General features: G+C 30.8%; 1 pseudogene; it reads left to right on the top strand.

The window, feature by feature from the left end:
* The first annotated feature begins 3,957 nt into the window (after window positions 1-3,957).
* LOC114403486 lies at window positions 3,958-10,362 on the top strand (annotated as a pseudogene).
* The last annotated feature ends 10,349 nt before the right edge of the window (window positions 10,363-20,711 follow it).

Consider the following 20,711-nt stretch of genomic DNA (forward strand, 5'->3'; position numbering starts at 1 on the left):
GAGAGAATATGATTAAGAAAGAGATAGTCATAGAAAATAAATTTATTTCATAGAATAACAAATTTATAATCCTTTATCAGTAGGTAGGAACCTTTCACCGAACTATTTACTTATTAAATGATTGACCAAATTCATCAAAGGATGACCAAATTCATATTTTTTATCGTGATTGATTGATGATACTAAAAGATAATGTATTAATTATAGATGGATAATAATTCAGAACCAATATTTTAACATATATAATTTCAAACCACTTAATTTCTCGGTGGATTTCAGTTTGGAGGAAAATATCTTCTTAAAAGAATTTTTTCAATGATTTTTTTGAAACTAATCTTTTCAAGGAGAATAGTTGTTTGAAGCTGAATTATTGAAGTTTCCTTTTTAAAATTATTCCTCTCCCGCACTCCGTTGTAAGCCAAGTAAGAGAATATTGAATTCCAATCCAGTTGTAAAGTATATCACGATTAAATTAATGAAGTGGCAGTCTCTGTAAATGAATTCGAAGCTTGTAGATTACTCGGTGGTTTATCAAATAAATATATGGCCAGCATAACTTTGTTCAATTATAATGTTAATTAGTTAATTGAGACAAGTCATCTCTATCTCCTGGGAGCTAGCCCCCACCTCGCTCGCTGATACTCTTTTGAACTGTAGATTTCTACAGATTATAGCCTTTGCTAGCTGAAAATTAAATGGGTTCAGATTCTTTTTATGTTGTAGTTCGCTTTAATTACTTTGTTATCGTTATAACGTTGGATTCCATCCAACACCAACGAACATGTTCATTTACATCCGGGGTAGAAAACGATGCATGTCACTAAACCCAGTGGAATTCAAGCTTCCATCCACTTATTGATGGAATTATATACCATTTTTTACTTACAATCACCAGAGATATCGTCAATATTAGAACATGAATAAAATCCATACCCGTGTCGTGTCAATTCCGCCTAAAGCATATAGCATTAGCATATGATTCTCTTATCTTTTGCACGATAAGATTGAATCTCCTTTAGCTATATAAAAGGAGGAGGGCTTTAATTAAGTTAAAAACCAAAGGAGAGAGGTGGGTGTAAGAGGCATGGCTCAGTATGGTTACGCATACCGAAGCGCTCAAATATCCACCTACAATACTAGCAATGTGAGGAATATTGAAACAGGTGCAAAGCCATTTGCTCCCTACGTCCCCAAATTTAATAACGGTCATGGTTACTCAGAGGGGCACGTTACCAAGAAAAAAACTATTCCAGTTGCTAGCAGGCCTTATGTTAGAACAATTGCTACAACACCTTATTATGACCATCCACGTAAATTTGATGACTTGACCAATGAAGCTAGCCGCAGTCCACCTGATTGGCCAAAACCTTCTTATAATGGCTATGCTGACTACGGAACCAACAAGCCATTTCAAGGTAAAATTAAGAATTATGATGACCATGATCCTGTCAAGAAGGACAACTATCATCATGGTTATGACGGCTATGGGGACTACAACAACAAAGATGAGCCCAAGCCCAAACCCACTGCCAGTCCTGTTTATAATAGTGGATATGGCGGCGACTACAACAACAGAGAAGGGCTCAAGCCCAAGCCCACAGGTATTCCCGTTTATAAAAATGGATATGGTAGTGGAAGTGCAAGTCCAACTCGACGTGACAACTATGATCATCACAATGATTATGGCAACTACCACAACAAGCACGGTGGACCGAAACCCACTTCAGGTTGGACTGATTCGCCAAGAAAAGGGATCCAACTAACTAAGGCAACGAATAATATTGACGAGGCCATGAAGTTGTTAATGAAAGAAGCTGCAATGCTCAATGGGAATGGGAGTGGGAATGAACTTGTCTACAACGGATCAGGGCCCAAGCCGTACGAATATGACAAAAAGGCCCGTCATGATGAGCCATGCCCGTTAGGGAGAAGGCCCACGCCGCCACCACCAGCAAGCACATATGACAGGAGCATGAACCTGGTGAATGAAACTGATAGGCTAAAAAATATTGTGACCGGTGGCGGTGCTGCACCTCATCAAACTCAACCCCGCCCCTCCGTGCCGATGAAGGAGGAGACAAACTTCAACCTTGCACCCATGCGACAACGCTTCAATTTTGGTGATGATGGGAGACGTCCTGATTATGACAACAGACGGGGCTATGGTGTCATCAATCATAAGGAAGCTGAGAAGAAGTTTAATGGCGTGACCCTCGATCATAAAGAGCCTCAGGACAAGTTTAATGACATGACCATCTGATAATACACACACACACACACACACACACACACACACACACACACACACACACATACACACATATATATATATATATATATATATATATATATATATATATATATATATATATATATATATATATATCAAGTAGCAATATGTGTTGAGTATATGCTTTCTCAGGTGTCCTTTATAGTAACTACATGGCTTTGCTTTCTTAAGTTAATATATGTATGAATGTTAAATTTTCTCTATGTTGGATATGTGTAATGATATGATATGTATGTGTACCTGGTTTTAGAGGCAAAAGCATGTGAAACAGACGGTTGAATAAATATATGTGGAGTGCTGTTTAAATAACGATCCTTAATTACTGGCTCGTGGCTATGACATGATGATTGGCCTGGTAAGATGGTCATAGTACAAGAAAAATATTTTAGCGACAATAATGATATATATTCATGCATCTTCTTCTATTCTTAACATTTTTTTTATTTCTATCCGTTTCATTCCCTCCTTTTAACAATTACACTCCAAAAATGAAGCGTACTATGATGATGTTTATTTAGAGGAACAGCAAAATCAATAATCACAAAAGCTGCTATTTTTTCTGCACTTGTTATGTTATGAAGAGTATAACTCAGCAGCGAAAAAAGCATCAATATTTCCGACTTAACAGAATTGATTGAGCTAGGTACTCAAATCACACGTTAGTTCTAATAGAAAGAACAGAAATGGCAACTGTTGGGAACCAAAAACAAAATGAATGTCTAAACTCTGGAATTTATTTATTTATCACTGTAACAAACAGAAACCGCAGCGTGTGGATGAATTCAATGAGCTTGGCACAAAGAATACTTTGTCATTTAGTTGTTTGTTATTACCATCATCTCATAAGTCTATTTATAAACGTTAGTTTCAATTTGTTAATTAGTTTGCAGAATTAATCTTAATTCGCACACATGAAAGCATGTACACAAGGAGGATGGTATTATTTGGGCAAAGAGTATGTCTGATCTTTGTAATGTTTTTTTGGAAATGGTAGATTATTGTGGAGAATTTGAAGCGTTGTGTGCATATATGCTTGTTTAAATGATTCTGGTAGCCTGTGTGACTTGCTAGCATAGTTGAAGAGGAGTGTGATGTGTGATCTTAGCATAGCACGTCAGGCTGATCTGTGTTTTTATCATACAATTAAAGAAAAAGATAGGGCAAATAATTAATAATATGTTGCTGACTTCTAGTATATATATAGCAAGTTGATAAATTTCTTATCAACCATCATACTACACCGGGATGAAATAATCTTTCTATTTTGCCTTTCTTTTAAGCATCTGACCTAAACAAACAAAAGGCTGTTAAAATATCATAACTTCTATGCTAATACTAGACAAATTCACAAGATTGGTTCATTTTTGCACCAAAGGAAATAAAAATAGTAAAATAAGGATTATGTATGCGATCCGGAACAATGAACAGATCATAATGATGTTTACAGTAAAACATTAAATCAATCCTAAAATTATAATTAGTTATTATTTCAATACTTTTAAATCAGTACTTAATTAATTTAGAAATTGTTTTTCAAAAAATACAATAAATATTATTCAGTACTTGATTAGTTAAATAATACAATAAAATTTAAAAAATCAATTAGTTAAATAATACTTTTATCAGGATTCAAAATAAAAAATACTAACAAGTATCAATCATTTCAGTCGAGTGAGAGTCTCACAATTCCGATACTGGGATTCCTTTTCTTTTTTCTTTGGGCACTCCAGTGAAGGGAGAGAAAAGAAAAAGAAGCAAAATAGTAGTAATAAAACCGTTGAATTTAGGAAGCAGGGAAGAGGAAATGAGTAGAAAACAAAAGAAATGGATGTTGTAAGAAAGAGATTTGGAGGGGTTTGACTTTTTGAGAGTTGGAAGATCGTCTGGTCTCAGAGAGAAAGAGAACCAGAAAAGACCTAACAAACAACATCACCAGACAATACAAACGCAGGTAAACAGTGCCCACAATTCTCACACAAGACAACAACAACCTCTTTCTATTTATACAAATTTACTAACCCCAGCTCCAATTACTATTGCTGTAACGCTGTCTGCAACATACCATAAATTTTGTTCATGTTTTTCTTCTTTGCCCCCTTTTCTATCTCAACCCATCACGTGCTTGCTTGCTCTATCTGGGAAAATAATTTTTTGTTTTTTACTTTTTCACTTTCCTTTTGTGTATGTTGATAGATCACTTTGACGCCGCCCTGAATCTTGCTACCTTTGACCTCAACTAAATTCTTTTGATCACTGGGTATGTTTGTGCTCGTACCTTGGGCCCAGTGATCCTTCAAAACGTGAATTAGTTTTACTTTTGATTCCGAATTCCTCTCATCACTTGATGCTTGAGTTTGCTGCTTTCACGGGATGATATCACCAGTTGTTCTAGGATTACCAAGTTGATCAAGGATAAAAAAAAAAGTATGTTATCCATTCATAATCATAATCATAATGATATTCATGCTCGTGTTGTACTTTTTTTTTTTATTGGATCAGTTTGGTGATCATAAACCCTCACATAGACGATCCTTGTCAAGGGAATGAAGCTGGGATTCGAGGAGAGTAAATGGGGTGTGTGATTAGCCGAGAAGTGTCATCGGGAATAGTCTACGAGGTGAAGGAGGACAAGAGTTCGAGTGTTGAGTCCAACAAGAAAGTTGATCAAGTGTCCACAGGCAGAGTTGAGGAGAACGCGGTAGAGGCACAGAATGGTGAGAAGGAGAAGGAAGAGAATGGTGGTGGTGATGATCAGGTTCGGCGGCTGAAGGGTGAAAGAAAAAGATCAAAGCCAAATCCAAGGCTAAGTAATCCAACAAAGCATTTGCAGGGGGAGCAATTAGCAGCTGGCTGGCCAGCTTGGCTAACAGCAGTGTGTGAGGAAGTGCTTAGTGGGTGGATTCCGCGTAAGGCTGACACCTTTGAGAAAATTGATAAGGTAGGTTTGTATATGACTGGAATTTTTTTTTTAACTTTTTTAGTTATTTTTCAGGTGCTTGTGTTACCTTTAACTTGAAATGGAAATGTATTTGATAATGCCATATCAGGGATATGTGGTTTGAAGTTCATCAATGCAGAATTAAAGATTATGATTGATTGATCATTGATGTTGTGATAGTGTTGTTGAAACTCGTGATGCATTGTTGGATTGATAAAATCCTGGGCAAGGTTAAAAGGAATTGAGTCTGCATTATGTGAGATGTATTATTCTGCTCTTCTCATTCATTTTTTCTTTAAATTTCCCTTTGTATTAGATTGGTCAAGGAACTTATAGTAATGTATACAAAGCTAAAGACACATTGACGGGTAAGATTGTTGCACTGAAGAAGGTTCGATTTGACAATTTGGAACCTGAGAGTGTAAAATTCATGGCCAGAGAGATTCTTATTTTGCTAAGATTGGATCATCCCAATGTTATAAAGCTAGAAGGTTTAGTTACATCTAGAATGTCCTTGAGTTTGTACTTGGTGTTTGATTACATGGTGCATGATTTAGCTGGACTTGCTGCAAGCCCTGACATCAAGTTTACAGAGCCTCAGGTTAGGCCAGGTTTGCCTTAATAATCTAAGAAATAAAATATATGCACCCTTTGGTTTATTTTCAATTGGCCATATTTGATGTCTCCGAATACTATGTGTCTCCTACTGCAGGTTAAATGTTACATGCATCAACTGCTATCCTTGAGCACTGTCATAGTCGAAACATACTTCACCGTGATATTAAAGGATCAAACCTTCTTATTGACAATGAAGGAATACTTAAAATTGCTGACTTTGGACTTGCATCTTTCTTTGATCCAAATCGCCGGCAACCCATGACTAATCGTGTGGTTACCCTTTGGTACCGACCTCTTGAGTTGCTTCTTGGTGCCACAGAATATGGTGCGGCCATTGACCTTTGGAGTGTTGGTTGCATTTTAGGAGAGTTATTGGCAGGGAAGCCTATTTTGCCTGGTCGTACGGAGGTGAAAACTTAAAATGTCTTGTTTTGTCTTATAGGCATTTTCATTTCCCTCTAAACTCTGCCTAACAGTTAGTGTGGTAATTCAACAAACCTTCTATTTTGAAATGATCAAAAAGAAGTTATATCTCCTAATGGAACAGTCTGCTTTCTAGATATGCATGTATGAACCTTTTAATTATTGCATTGCAACTCCTCCCCCCTCCCCCAAACCTCTCTTCTCATGGGGGTAGGCCTATGTAAGTTTAATCCAAGCTTTGTGCGTTTTACTGCCATTTAGAAGGTTGGCATTGTGCATATCTGCAATGAATAGGAAGACATGCAATTAATGAGAAATAAATTAAGAAACATGATGCATGATTTGATAAACCATTTTACTACATAGACAACTGCATATGCCTCTGTTGAGCTATGAAACATGATGCATGATTTGATAAACCATTTTACTACATTGACAACTGCATATGCCTCTGTTGAGCTATGAAACATGATGGGTGGAAGTGGAACTAATCAAATTGCTGCCCAGATAATGTAAAATCCAGTAGAAGAGACTGTAACTTCTTGTTACTTCTAGTCTCTCTGATGTAGCCTTTATGCCCTTGGTTTTCATTTTTGCATGTGTACCTTTGGCTTTATATCCTTTGTTCAAGCTTTTTAATGTACATGTACTATTGAAAACAAAAACTGGGTAAAAACTAAAAAAGGAGATACAGATTTTAGAATACTATAGGGGAGCATGATTATTATAGCTCAGTTTAATGATGGTCAATAAGATATTTACTTGAAAACTTCTAGAGAGGAATGAAGTGGTGGACCATAGCTGGATGTTTCCCTACAAGAGAATTGCACACATAGAAGCTGTATACTTGTTAGGCTGTTACCAATTCAAAATGTTTTTACTAAAACATTTTTTCTGGTTGACTGTTATAATGTCGCAGTTTTCCCATATGATTTGGGTGTGGGTTAATGGTGAATAAACCATTCCACCCTCAAAAGTAGAAGGATAATCAAGTCATGCATTTGTAAGGATTTAGTGGTACTAGTGATTATGATGATAGTAATAATAATTTTGGTTCAGTTGTCTAATTATGCAATGCAGACTGATAACTAGAAAACAACATTATCTACAATTTCTGTATTTGTTTAAATGCATTCCCAAGTCTGTTTTCAGCAAATCACCCTTTTAAGTGGTATACTAGATCTTATGTTTAGCTCTACCTTCTCTTACGTGGTTTGAGGGAATTTGTATCGCATTAAGGATATATCACTTGCACTTTATTTGCTGGTTATTTGAAATTTTCATTGGATATTTTCTGACACTTTTTCTGGATGACTTATATAGGTGGAACAACTGCATAAGATATACAAACTTTGTGGTTCGCCTTCTGATGAGTATTGGAAGAAGTCAAAGATGCCTAATGCTACCTTGTTTAAACCTCGAGAACCATACAAGAGATGCATAAGAGAGACATTTAAAGATTTTCCACCTTCAGCGCTGCCCCTTATTGACACTCTTCTTGCAATTGATCCTGCAGAACGGAAGAGTGCCACAAATGCTCTAAGAAGTGAGGTGGGCTTTTGAAAATTCCTGATTTGTTATCGATATTATCATTTCATGCTACTTATAGATCTATTGGATACAGATCTATTCTCAGTGTACATAGATTGCCTAAAGCACGCACTCTATACTCTTTCATGAAACATACAAAATAACCTACATGTTGAACTTCTTGAAGGTCAATGACTTGCTTGTGATGTTCTATTGTTGACACAAAAAGGTGGGGAGCGTGGTTCTTCAGCTTCTTGTCTTTGATATCTTACACCAAAAAGCGTGCATGAATGTTGTAAACTGCTGCTATAGGAGAATGGTCCATCAAATCTTGAATGTTGTCTGAGGAAAACCATTGTAGTTCTGTGTCAACTGGATGATGTGCCTCTCTTGAGCTTTGTTTACTTTAGAATATGCATCCCTTCTTGGCATAGGATCAAAAAGTTTGATTTGATGTAAAATGATGGGTGTCTGGATGACCTTGGAAGTCAATTCACTCTGTCTTGTTTTCTTTGGAATAATGATTAAATAAATGTCCCAAGTGATAGAATGGATGGCATGTTTCAAATGATCACCGTAAGTCAATAAGGGATGTGGATATTCCAAAATTTACGTTAATAAATTGAAACTTCTCTTGAATCTGAAGTAGATGTTATCTTTGTCAAATTTAGATGCTCTATTTTTCTTTTCTTGTTTAAATCAAACCCACATACATTGACTTTGTTTGACCTTCTTATCATTTTGCAGTTCTTTACCACAGAACCTTATGCTTGTGATCCTTCTAGTCTTCCAAAATATCCCCCAACCAAGGAAATGGATGCTAAACGACGGGATGATGAAACAAGGAGGTACCTTTTCTCTCAATTTGCTTGATGCATACTAGAAGTGAGGTGCACATAGGTGTGAATATTTTTAAAAAATGATATTATTTTTTTAAAACAAAGGGAGGGATTAGGACAGAAAAATTGGAGGAAGATATGAACATTGAGGATAAAAATGTAAGTTGTTGATACCAATTCTATTTTATATTATCTGTGAATTATTCAATGACACTTTTTATAAATATCTTTTATTGAGTAACTTACAGGTATGCAAATAATAATGATGACTGTTTTGAAACAAAGAGTGGAGACTGGAAAACTATTTACATGTTATCTTTATTGACAGTAGAAATGCAGGTGGCAAACTATATTTTTCCTTTAAGCATGCTTTAATCTTATGACTGAACATCACTAAAAATGGTGAGCAGATAAAAGAGAGTCTGCTTTAACATGCACACATACAATGACATACACTTTGTTTATAGAGATCAGTAGAGTGAAGAGTGTTCCTTTGATCCTTTTGATTTTTTTTTTTTATCAGCAAAGATAATATATATTAATAATGAAGTACCAGAGGTACTAAGGATACAAATAGCATGATATATCAGTGAACTGGTTCCAAAGTCAGACTTTACTCAGTCTTGATGGGAACCAGAAACTAAGAAAATACAGTAAATGATTGCTGCCATTGCAACTATTTATATTCCCCCCCACTATTATACAAAAGCTGATGATAAATTTGACGACCAGTGACTGAAGGGGATAGCAAAATTCTCCTCAAAGTTCCTCAGCCAGGTCCACAGTAGAAATATGGCTTCCTCCAATAATTTGTTGCCATCAAAAGTCTCATTAGAAAAAATAATCTTGTTCCTCTGCTGCCACACTGATCCTTTTGATTAACATCTGTGAGTTTATTTAATTTGGTGATCATATTATATTTGACCGATACCCCCTGCAAATATGAATTATCAGATCAAGAGTTGCTGGCAAAGCACACGTTGATGGTGCAAAGAAGCATCGTACTCGTGATCGCGCTGTAAAAGCTGCTCCTGCTCGTGAAGGCAATGCTGAGCTTCAATCCAACATTGATGTATGTTAAAGAAATTTACTTCTATTGTTTGATGCCTTTGTACTGCTTCTATCCTTCTAATAAAATTCATTTTTGTTTTTTATAATTGAAAATCTGTATAATTGTGATTGAAAGTATAAAATTAATGTTGATTAAAATTTGCTGCAATGATTTCATGTGTAACAGAGAAGGCGTTTAATCACTCATGCAAATGCTTAGAGCAAGAGTGAAAAGTTCCCTCCACCACATGAAGATGGACAGCTTGGCTTTCCTTTGGGATCTTCTAATCATATTGATCCAGATATTGTTCCTTCTGATGTTTCTTTGGGTTCAACCTCTTACACCTTTTCAAAGGAACCATTCGAAGCTTGGTCAGGTCCCATTGGTAATACTGCTAGCATTAGTGTCACAAAGCGGAAGAAACACACTGCAGGTGATGCATTGGATTTATCAAAACCATATAAAGGTGCCCTCAAGGATAAGGTTAAAGGAAAGAAATACGTAGCTTAGATATTTAGTACATTCTTGTAGAGTCAAATTAAGAAAGAACCTGTCCCTGCTGCCTCATTTTTGGTGCTGGAGTCCAACTGCTTAAAAATATGTCATGCTACATGCTTGCTTCTTAAGTTAACTCCTTATCAAGGGGTAGAACCATTTTCCCCCATTTTTAAACCATTTTATTTCATAGTTTTGATCTATTGGATTTCATTTAGATAGAGGTTTTTCTGGGGGGCTTCCTAAGTCTGTTGGTATTATAGAGAATTACTGTGATGTACATCGTGATTTTTTTGTTTTCATACTCGTGTCAATATCTGAATTCTTTTTAAATTGTTGAGAATTGTAATAAATTTTGAGTTGTTTTTTTAGTCCTCGTTTATAGGTGGTGCACCTCGAGTTGTACTAAAATCAAAATGATAGTGACTTGTTTTGCTTTCTGTTATTCTGTATTTGATTTTTCTTTTTTTCTTTTTGTATTGCTATCACCTCAATAAAGTTCTTAATGAGTAATATCTATATGTATTTTCTTTCTCGTTTTACCACGTTTTTTTTTTCCTTTTGAATTAAATGTCTTTCAATTCTGTTCTTTTCTTTAATTGAATTTTCAAATGCATAATTTTTTTCCTCTTTAATTGGTTCTCCAATAGTAAATATTTATAGAATTTAATTTTTATATATTAGTGTAAAGATTTTTTACATTAACAGTTACTTAGAAAAGTGGCTGTGGTAGTAGCTTAACTAAAGGGTTGAGATTAAGTCTAATTTTTAGATTAAATAAAATATAGATAAATAGGATTTTATATCAGTTTAATTTGACATCTATGTCATTTGATCCTATACATTAAATCATTTAACTGAATTAATTAATTTTATATAAAACTATTAAATAGTATAAGTTTATTTAAGTAAAAAAGAAAATGCAGCTTTTGTGTCAATTGGCACATGTTGCCTATATAGTAATTCCTGTTATAAGTACAAATTCTCCACGTATCTGCAAAATAACAAACAAACAATCCATCACTTCTGAGTACTAACTGCGACTAATTGACAAAAGCGTGATTTCATAAAAAGTAGTGAACATTTATTTCTGACTAAATTATAAACATAAATAACTATGGCAGCCATGTAATGTAAGGCTTTGATCTTATCCTTAAAACGACCTACAAAACAAAGTACTAAGCAGCTGATATAACAAACAATATAAGGTATGAATAGAGTATTGCTTGTGATGTCTGATGTCTACACATTTGAAAATCAATTGCGTAGTCACAATGATTTCATTTATGTAACGTTTGGTAAAGTGGGAAAAAAAATTGAGAAGAAAGATTTAAATTAAAGTAGTATATGAAAGTATGAGATTTTTGAAACTTTTAGTATATTTTCATTTCTTTCCTAAACAACAGAACAAGACCTTGGGTAGGTTGTTTCTAAAGAAACTTAAAAAAAAAAAAAAAAAACACTGATTATTTGTCTCTGTTCATTGACATGCACTTATGGAGTTACAGTTTTATTAATTTTGGGTTGAATATTGGCTTAAGGCATTGAAAAATGAAAAGGGCCCCTACACGAGAAAAAACAAAATTGTGTTTAAATTTAAGTCGTTCCACTTTGGCTTTCGGCATTGAATGAGAATTCACTCTCATGCATGTTAATCAAATATTTGAACTTAAATGATAGAAGTACAAAGCTACCTTATTAATCACTAATTATCTGGTTAAAGCCTTACATTTTATTATTTCGTTATTTATAATATGACTTCATGCATGGTTTATACATAAAGTAAAAGAACAATATGTGATATCCTAGATAAGAAAAAGGTGTTAAGATATAAAAATATGATACACTAGTGTAATTTTTCAAGGTGTAACATTATTTTTTCAAATATGTAAATTTTTCAAAGAATTAACATCAAATGAAGTAACTCTTTTGTTTAACTTGAAAAAAAAAGTGTTTCTATTATGCATTTTTAAGAAAATTGTTTCAAAATTTGTTATTTTTATAGTGTAAAAAGTATTAAAATATTTTCATTAGATTTTTTTTGTCTCATTTGGAAAGGAATTCATAAAAATTACATTTTAAATATATTTTTAATTAAAATGCTTAAGAAAACAGACAAATTAAATCATGCCATATGACTCCTCCTATTATAATCTATTATGAAAAGGCCATTTTTAAAAAAAAAAATCCAGATTTCATTGGAAATTAAGGTCCTAATTGAATTTCACCTACCATGCTTGTTTGAATTTATGTGTTTTAGTTAGCGTGCTAAGCTAAAACATTTACTAATTCGTAGTGCAAAGAAAATGTTTGATTAATTCCTGTGTTAGTCTCCCGTACATTGAATATAATCGCTATACTAGATACTACTATTCTTCTCTGATGGTTATGACCATTGAAGAGTGATAATGATGTCTTTAAAAGACAATCTAGCACTTAAACCAGTTCAAATTTCGACATAATGACTGTAAAGAAAACAATGCATACCTCAATCATGAGTTTGAGGTCTAAGCGAAAATGGGCCTTTTGGATGAACCCGATCCACTTAACTTGACACAGTCGATATTGCCCTGGTTGTCACACAATTTTCTTGAGGCAATTCAAAAACAACGCATTCTAATGAAATTGAATATTGTAATTTTATGTTAAATAAATTCTAAAATACGTGAAAGGCAATTCACATTAATTCATTTTGATTTATAAAGAGAAATTTGTTTTTTTTTTGTTGTATTTGAGGATAATTAAATTTGAATGTAACCTTGCACAAATTATCTAAATTGGTTACCGTAGGTCGACTCGTGTGAGTTTTTAAAGAAAAATTTGGTATTTTCTTGAAAAAAAATGAATTTTGTGTATAAAATAACAAATAAATGCTAAAAGAATTTTGTTGATTTGGCGCACCTTACTTGAATTGAATTATTAAGATTTTAATATAATTTTTAAATAGCATAGATCTAACATTGAAAAAAAATACATAACATAATGTTTATTGAACTTGACAAAAGGTCTTCCACTAAAAGAAAAAAATTGTAAATCCGTGTGCAAACTATTAGCGTTGCACATTAACCAAAAAAATTATTAATTAGTTTGTTTTACAAAATTATACTAAAATTTAAACTTAAGACCTCATATATTATTACAAATTTCACCACTAGATTGATCCTTATAGTTAAAAAAACTATTAGTTTATTTCTTGTATTTATCCAAAAAAAAAAACATTACTAAAATTATAGTAACTAATATTTTTGGAAGAAAATAGTAATATATTATTTGGCACACTTTTTCAGCATACATTTATTATTATTATTATTATTATTATATTTAAAATCACATAATATGGTGGATCACAAATCTTATTCAATGAATTTCCCTCTTAATTTTGTAATGTGCATCCAGTTCCTATTTACAGATGTACATGTTATGAATGTTTAACGTCTAATCAGTACAAAAAAATGCAAAAACTAATCATTGTAGTTTTTCAACTTGGTTGGGATCACTTAGGCATGGCAATGGGGCGGGTCGAGGTCGGGTTTTGTTTACCCCACCCTCGCCCCCGACTCCCCATTTCCCTCTCCACCCCTGCCCCTAAAACCGACGGGGGTGTATATTTACACCTCATCACCGTTCCTGACGGGGGTCGGGTTTTTCCCGTCCCGTTTCCGACATTTTTATAAAATTTTATTAAAAATATAATTTTTCATAAAATAAAAAATATAATTTTAAATAAAACATAAAATTCAATTCAACATTAACATAAAATTTAATCTAATAGTTTCATATTTCAATGTGTTATATATATTAATAATTAGTAGGACGGGTTCGGGTACGGGTTCGAGGCGGGTATTGAGAATCCCATCCCCTACCCCGAATCTGAATTTGACTATCGGGGAAAACCCGACCCTGACCCCGACCCCAGTCAACTCGAATTTTACCCATCAAAATTAGGACGGATTTGGGCCCCATTACCATGCCTAGGATCAGTCTTGTTATTGTAATCTCTTTACGTGCAATCTCTTTTGCTTAAGAAAACAAACTTTAATATCAGTGTGTTGTATATCAATGTTGGCTAAAAGGGCATTCAAAACACACTAGTAGTATTTAATACTACCTTATAAACAATAAGAGAATGTATGTTAAAAATATATATATTCTAACACTTCTCTAAATTTTTTTAATGAAATTTATAATTTTTATTTGATTCATCAATTTTTATTTACTCCAATTATACAAATTGACATTACTTAATTCATTTTAATCATGGAAAAATTAAAATATCCACTTTTATTAAAAAAATAACATAATATGAATCATTGAAGCATAAAGATTTGTTTAAGAAATTGATATATTTCAACAAATATTTTTTCATATATCTGAATTTAGAGATCAAATTCTAACTATATATTTGTGGAATTTAATATTATTAATAGATTATTACATGAAATATGTAGTCAGATTGATCTCTAAATTCACATATATAAAAAAATATTTGTTGAAATACATAAATTTCTTAAAGGAATCTTTATTCTTTAAAGAATCAATCTATGAAGAAAAAAAAATAGTCTGTAGCTTTCAAGTAGAGAAATGCCGTAGATACAAATTAAAATAAAACTAAAATTAATTCTCAAATTTCAATTTTACCTTCTTATTGAACTTTAAGAAATGATATTAATTAAAAAATGGAAAAGTAATTTAAGATGGATCCCCCGTGATCCCAGAGGGGGAGGTGCATGGTTAGTTGCAATATTAATTTTCATGAGATCTCCGTGGAGCACGCTATATCAAGTGTCTTTCGACAAAAAGCCAAAAAATAAAATATCTTCTATATTTTTATTAGTAATAATATATTTATTCTATTTTTTTAATATCAATTTTTTCTTTGGTTTTTTTCCTTCACAGGAATCCACCTCTAAGTGATGTCAACGTTTACCAAAAATAGATAAAATATTGTACATACTTGAATCACAAGTCATTTTGATTCGTTTGATGGAGCAGAAAGAAAACAAAGATAGAGAGCAAATGTGTCTTAGTTGCTAGTTACGAGAGCATATTGAAAAGAAGAACTAGGCATTGTTTGGTTAGAGAAGGGTAAATGAAGAAAATGGTTTTAATGGAAGAAAGGAAAAATAAAATGACAAAAGTTAGATTTATTTTTCAAACAAAATTTGCATTTTATCTTAGTAATAGTTGTTTGTCAGATTTAATTTTTTTTTATAGAAAATAACCATTTTCACTAAAATGAAATGCCGATGTTGTAAAAAAAAATGAAATGTCGATTTTGATAAGATGATACAATCAACAGTGTCTCTGGTATTATATTTTTTAGCATAATCATAGCTTTATAGGAGATTGTTAGCAGAAATATTATCCGATAGCTTACTTTGGTCATATCGATATTTCTACTAACAATGGGTCTATTCCTATTCTAACACTATCTAAGTTTAATTAAAAAAAATAGTTTAATTTAAGTCAAAAAAATTGTTAAAGGGGTGGAAAGAGAAGGAAAAAATATTTTATTATTTTCCATTCTCATATTTGATTTGCAAGGAAAGAAAAGAAAAAAAAAACACAAGGTTACTCCAGTCAACAAAGTACATAAAAAAATATGTAAGAAGAACCTTAATTCCTATCATTCAAAACTCTTAACGTAAAATTATTTTAACTTAATAAACATTTCAAATTCAAATTTTAAACATGTAAGTTCCTTAATATTCGAACAAATAATTTTATAGTCCATGTTAACAACCTACGCTAAACTAACTTTAGGCCAACTTTAAGAAAAACAAAGATAATAATTTAATACAAGATGAAATGCACACAACTAATTATCTTATGTCTTAAAAAAAGTAATTATGTTGTGTGCTAATAAATGATAACGTCACATCATTTTCTAACTAAGGATGTAATCAAATTGCGTTTTATGAATGAAATATGTTCGACTGAATTAGAAGACTATATAGATTTAGTTAGTTTTGATTGGTTTACAATTTTCAAGACAACACTAAGAAAATTAATTTGATCAAATTCAAGTTAGCCTAGATATAGTCATGTATATTTATATATTGTATATAGAAAAAGATTTTGAAATGAAGCACAATTGTAATAATTGTGTTTGGATGGATGATACGTGGTGTGCTAGTATTGAACCTATAACGAGCTAATCGAGAGAAAAACAAGAGATGCACCATGGGATTCTACCATAATGAGAAGAAATAGTTATCAATGTAATGAATAATTGAATATACTAGGTGGGAGCCATAAAAAAAGGAAAGGATGATGACAATGACAACCCAACTCAATAGAAACAGAAAACGTGGCAACAATATGATAGGATTTGCATTTGATTTATAATCACTATACCAAATTAGACTTTTAACAGTCGTTTCACATTTCTAGCCACTACTGTTAAAAGGGGAAAGACCAAACATAGCATTTTAGTACCACCATATTTACCCTAAAAAAACAGCAACTAATTAACAGCAAAATTGTTATATTGCTGTTAAAAATAAATAATGGTGGAACACTTAAAATCAAATAGTTGAACAATTAAAACTCTATTGGTCAATCATAAATTAAGCTACAAGACGGTACTTGCAGGTGATGGGTGCTGATCTTAAAGAGTCTAGATCATCCATAATTGGGGTGCTGATGACGTATAGTTTAAGGTGGGGGGTTCCTCTGGAATCTTCCTATATGCACTGCCAAGTTGTATATACTAAGATTCTTGACCATTTATAGGGGAAGCAATTACCATATTATCACCATTTCACTAATTATTATAAGTCTACGCGATTATGTAGGAACAACTCAAACCCGAAGGGTTAAAAGATCCACTTGGCCTTTCATCACCAAATGACATTACTTTGCCTTTTGATTGATGGCTTCACCCAATGGTTCACATCACATCCACTTCAATTAATGGCTTGAATTCCATCATTTCCAATTCAAATATTCACTTCCATCACCTGACACTATTCCCTCGAGAAATTTATTCCTAGTCCCCAAAGAAATGTCTCCATCAAGAAATTTATTCCCAGTCATCTCTTAGCACACCCAATTCATTTTGAACCTCTGTCCACACCCTTCCATTTTTTTTCTTTTCTTTTCATCACGAAATCTGAATAATAGAAGTTCATGAATAAAAGAAGGAAAATCATGTGAGAAAAAGAAAAAGAAATAAAAAAAAGAAGAAAACAAGAACCATTCAAGTGTGTTGACTAAATCAAAGTAAAAAAAAAAAAAAAAAAGTAACTTTGTAAATGTCGGTCATTAAAATTAAAAAAGTTAATGTCACCAACACAAATGTCAGAAAAACAAAAACAGTATTTCGTCTGTTATAAAGACAAACAGTATTTCGTCTCATAAAAAAATAAAACATTAATGGGAATTAAAAAAGAAAGCTCCATGTGGGGTGGGGAGGCAGCTATTCAACGTGGTATTTTGGCAAATTCTATTTCCTATTCAATGTGACAATGAACTCAATAGAGAAGAACTCTACTACGCCAGTGAGCAAATGATACATATCCCCACTTATATAAATGAATGAGTGTCGTATCAAAGATGAAAGCAAATGCTAAGATGCAAGAATATACTAAAGCCAAATAAATTTTAACACAAAAGTAACAAAGAGTACATATGATATAAGAATGATTATCAACCGTTAAATTAAAATAAAAGATTAAAATTAAAATTTTAAAATATTTAATTTTTTATTTATTAAATCTTATAAAAAAAATTGTTATGAAATAAACATCCTAAATTAAGGACCCATTCAGATTTGACTGTACCTCTGAAGCACGCAAAACTTTAGTATTTTCATATCTTTCTAAGACAAAGTCAGCATCACCACTGTGGTTCCTTTACTCTCCTTGCCTCTTCTTCTTCTTATACTCAGGGCACTCCTTCTTGAGATGTTCTTCACACGTTAACTTGGTCTCACAAGGATATGAAAGTGGAGGTTTTATGTACTTTAGAGGTATCAGTCAAACTTAAATGGATCCTTCCTTATTCACGATGCTCATTTTATAATAGGTTTTATTATTAAATGGTATTTTAATTTAAAATATTTTAATCTTATTTTTATTTTAATTTAAAAAATAAAATTAATTATTTTCATCCTCACACGGTCATCTTTATATATATTAGTCATAACTTATTAAAAATATAGTAATATCTATTCAAACAATAATTTAAACAAACTAACCTTGTCTTATTTTTATTATCTTTATTTAATAAATACATGTTAATCCAAAAATTATTCATAAAACAAATAATAATAAAACGAGTACGGCTGTGTTTTTTTAACAATATATTTATGGATCTTTTAACGATTCTAAAAAATTGCAAATGGTGCAGTTAGTTATTCATCTAATATTTTATATTTTTATGAAATATTATTAACATTTTAATTTGTGCATTGTACGTGATAAAAAAAATATTTTCCATACAATTATAACCTATAATAAATAATTTTTTAATCTGTAAAATATATTGTAATTAAATCATAATAAAAAATATTTTGGATTCATAAATTATATTTTGTGTTTATAAAGAATGATTTAAATCATTAAATAAGATAATGTTTAACTATTGAGTATTTATTAATAAAATGATTGAAATTCAATTTATTGATAGAAATAAAAATAGTAGTTTGAGATGAATGAAAGAGAAGTTTTTTTTACTAGTTATGACTTATGAGAGTAATATGTTATGAGTATTTTCAATTTCAAATTATATAATAGAGATAATATTAAAAATATCTATCTCTAAAAAAAAATCTAATGAAAAGATTAAGAGTCTGATTTTTTTTTAAAAGAAAATCAATGTTACCGTTATAATTTATAATATTAGAATAGATGTTGTATGTATAATTTATATGTTAACATATAGGTTGTGTTGGACAAAAGCTAACTCAAAAATTAGTTAAAAATTGAAAAATTAGTTGAAAAATAAATAAATTAAATTATAAATATTTGATCAAATTAAGTGTTAAAATAGTTAAAAAATATAAAATGAAAAAAATAAAATTTTTATTTATTTTTAAAAAAATAGTTAGAAAATTAGATAAATATAATGAATATAAAAATGAGAGAAAATATAAAAAGTTAGAAGTTATTGTTTTAAAGAAATGTTATTTCAAAAGTATAATTTCAAAAAATATTAAAAACTATTAAAAAAATTATTTACTAAATAATGAAATAAAATTTTCAACTTGTAAAGAAAATTAAAAACTAACCATGGCGAAGTGTAATTTTTTGGTGTGATTCAGAGGGAATTGACGGAAACCAGCCCTACCCATGAAACGAATGAAGAGTAATGACAAGCATTTGGTAAGATTTTATCTTGAATGATGGGATGATATAGTTATTTTAGATTTTTTAACGTGTTTGAGAAATATCTTTTCTCTTCCTATTTGTCCCTTCATTTAAGGAGACAAAAACATTCTTATTTATTTGTTCGGTGACAAATCTTTATAATATGGTTTAAAATTTTTCATTGCATTTTTTTTACTGAATTGAAAAATAATATAATATAATACAGTATCAATCATATATATTTTTCATTGCATTTTTTTTACTGAATTGAAAATTTTACATTGCATTTTAATTCAAATTTTAATATTAAAATTTAAAAGTCAATAACAAGATTATCTAATGTAAAGTTAATAATACTTTTTTATTTTATTTTAAATTGTTTTTTTTATAATAACATAGATCAATGATAAAAAAAATCAATTAAGACCTGCTTTTTATAACAACAAATTTATTTATTTTTATAATAATAATTTAAAATTTATATTTATCATAATTAATGATAGACTGATTATTTAAAAAAATTTAAAATAAGAATGTATTAAAAGAGTTTAGTTCAAATTGACAGTAGTATCATAGTTTTTTTTTTTATATTTGAGTTCATTTCTTCGTGATAGAAAAAAAATAAGAATGTATCAAAATTAAATTTAAACTGTTATTATTTTAAATAAAAAATGTAGCATTACTTATTTTTTAAATGAATTAATTAAATCTATCTAATCCAATGAAAATAAAGAAAATCAATCAAAAAATAAAAAACCGAACAAATAAAAAATTTGAATTTTTTTTATTGGATTGAATCGAATCTAATTTTTAAAACCAATCTAAACTAAACTTATACATATGTATATATTTTTATTTATAATTTAATAATATTATTCATGTTTATATTTTTATTTCTTATATATTTATCAAATTATCATTAACTTATATCTATTTATAAAAAAATATTTAATTAAAGATATTTTTTACTAATTATTTAAGTTTATATGCATAAATATAATTATATAATGAGATATAAGTAAAATATTTGATATTTTACATTAACTTTTATTATATATTTTATTAAAAATAAAAAATTGAAATATTTAAATTTTTTCTTTCAAATCAATCCATAAATATTTCTTATTTTGTTGCTTAGGTATTAATGGCCGCTAAACAAATATTTTGACACACACGTGATTAAAATAAATTGCAAATCTTATACTCACAGAGCGTC

Source organism: Glycine soja, chromosome 20 (assembly GCF_004193775.1).
Source record: "Glycine soja cultivar W05 chromosome 20, ASM419377v2, whole genome shotgun sequence".
In the NCBI taxonomy this organism is placed as follows: Eukaryota; Viridiplantae; Streptophyta; class Magnoliopsida; order Fabales; family Fabaceae; genus Glycine; species Glycine soja.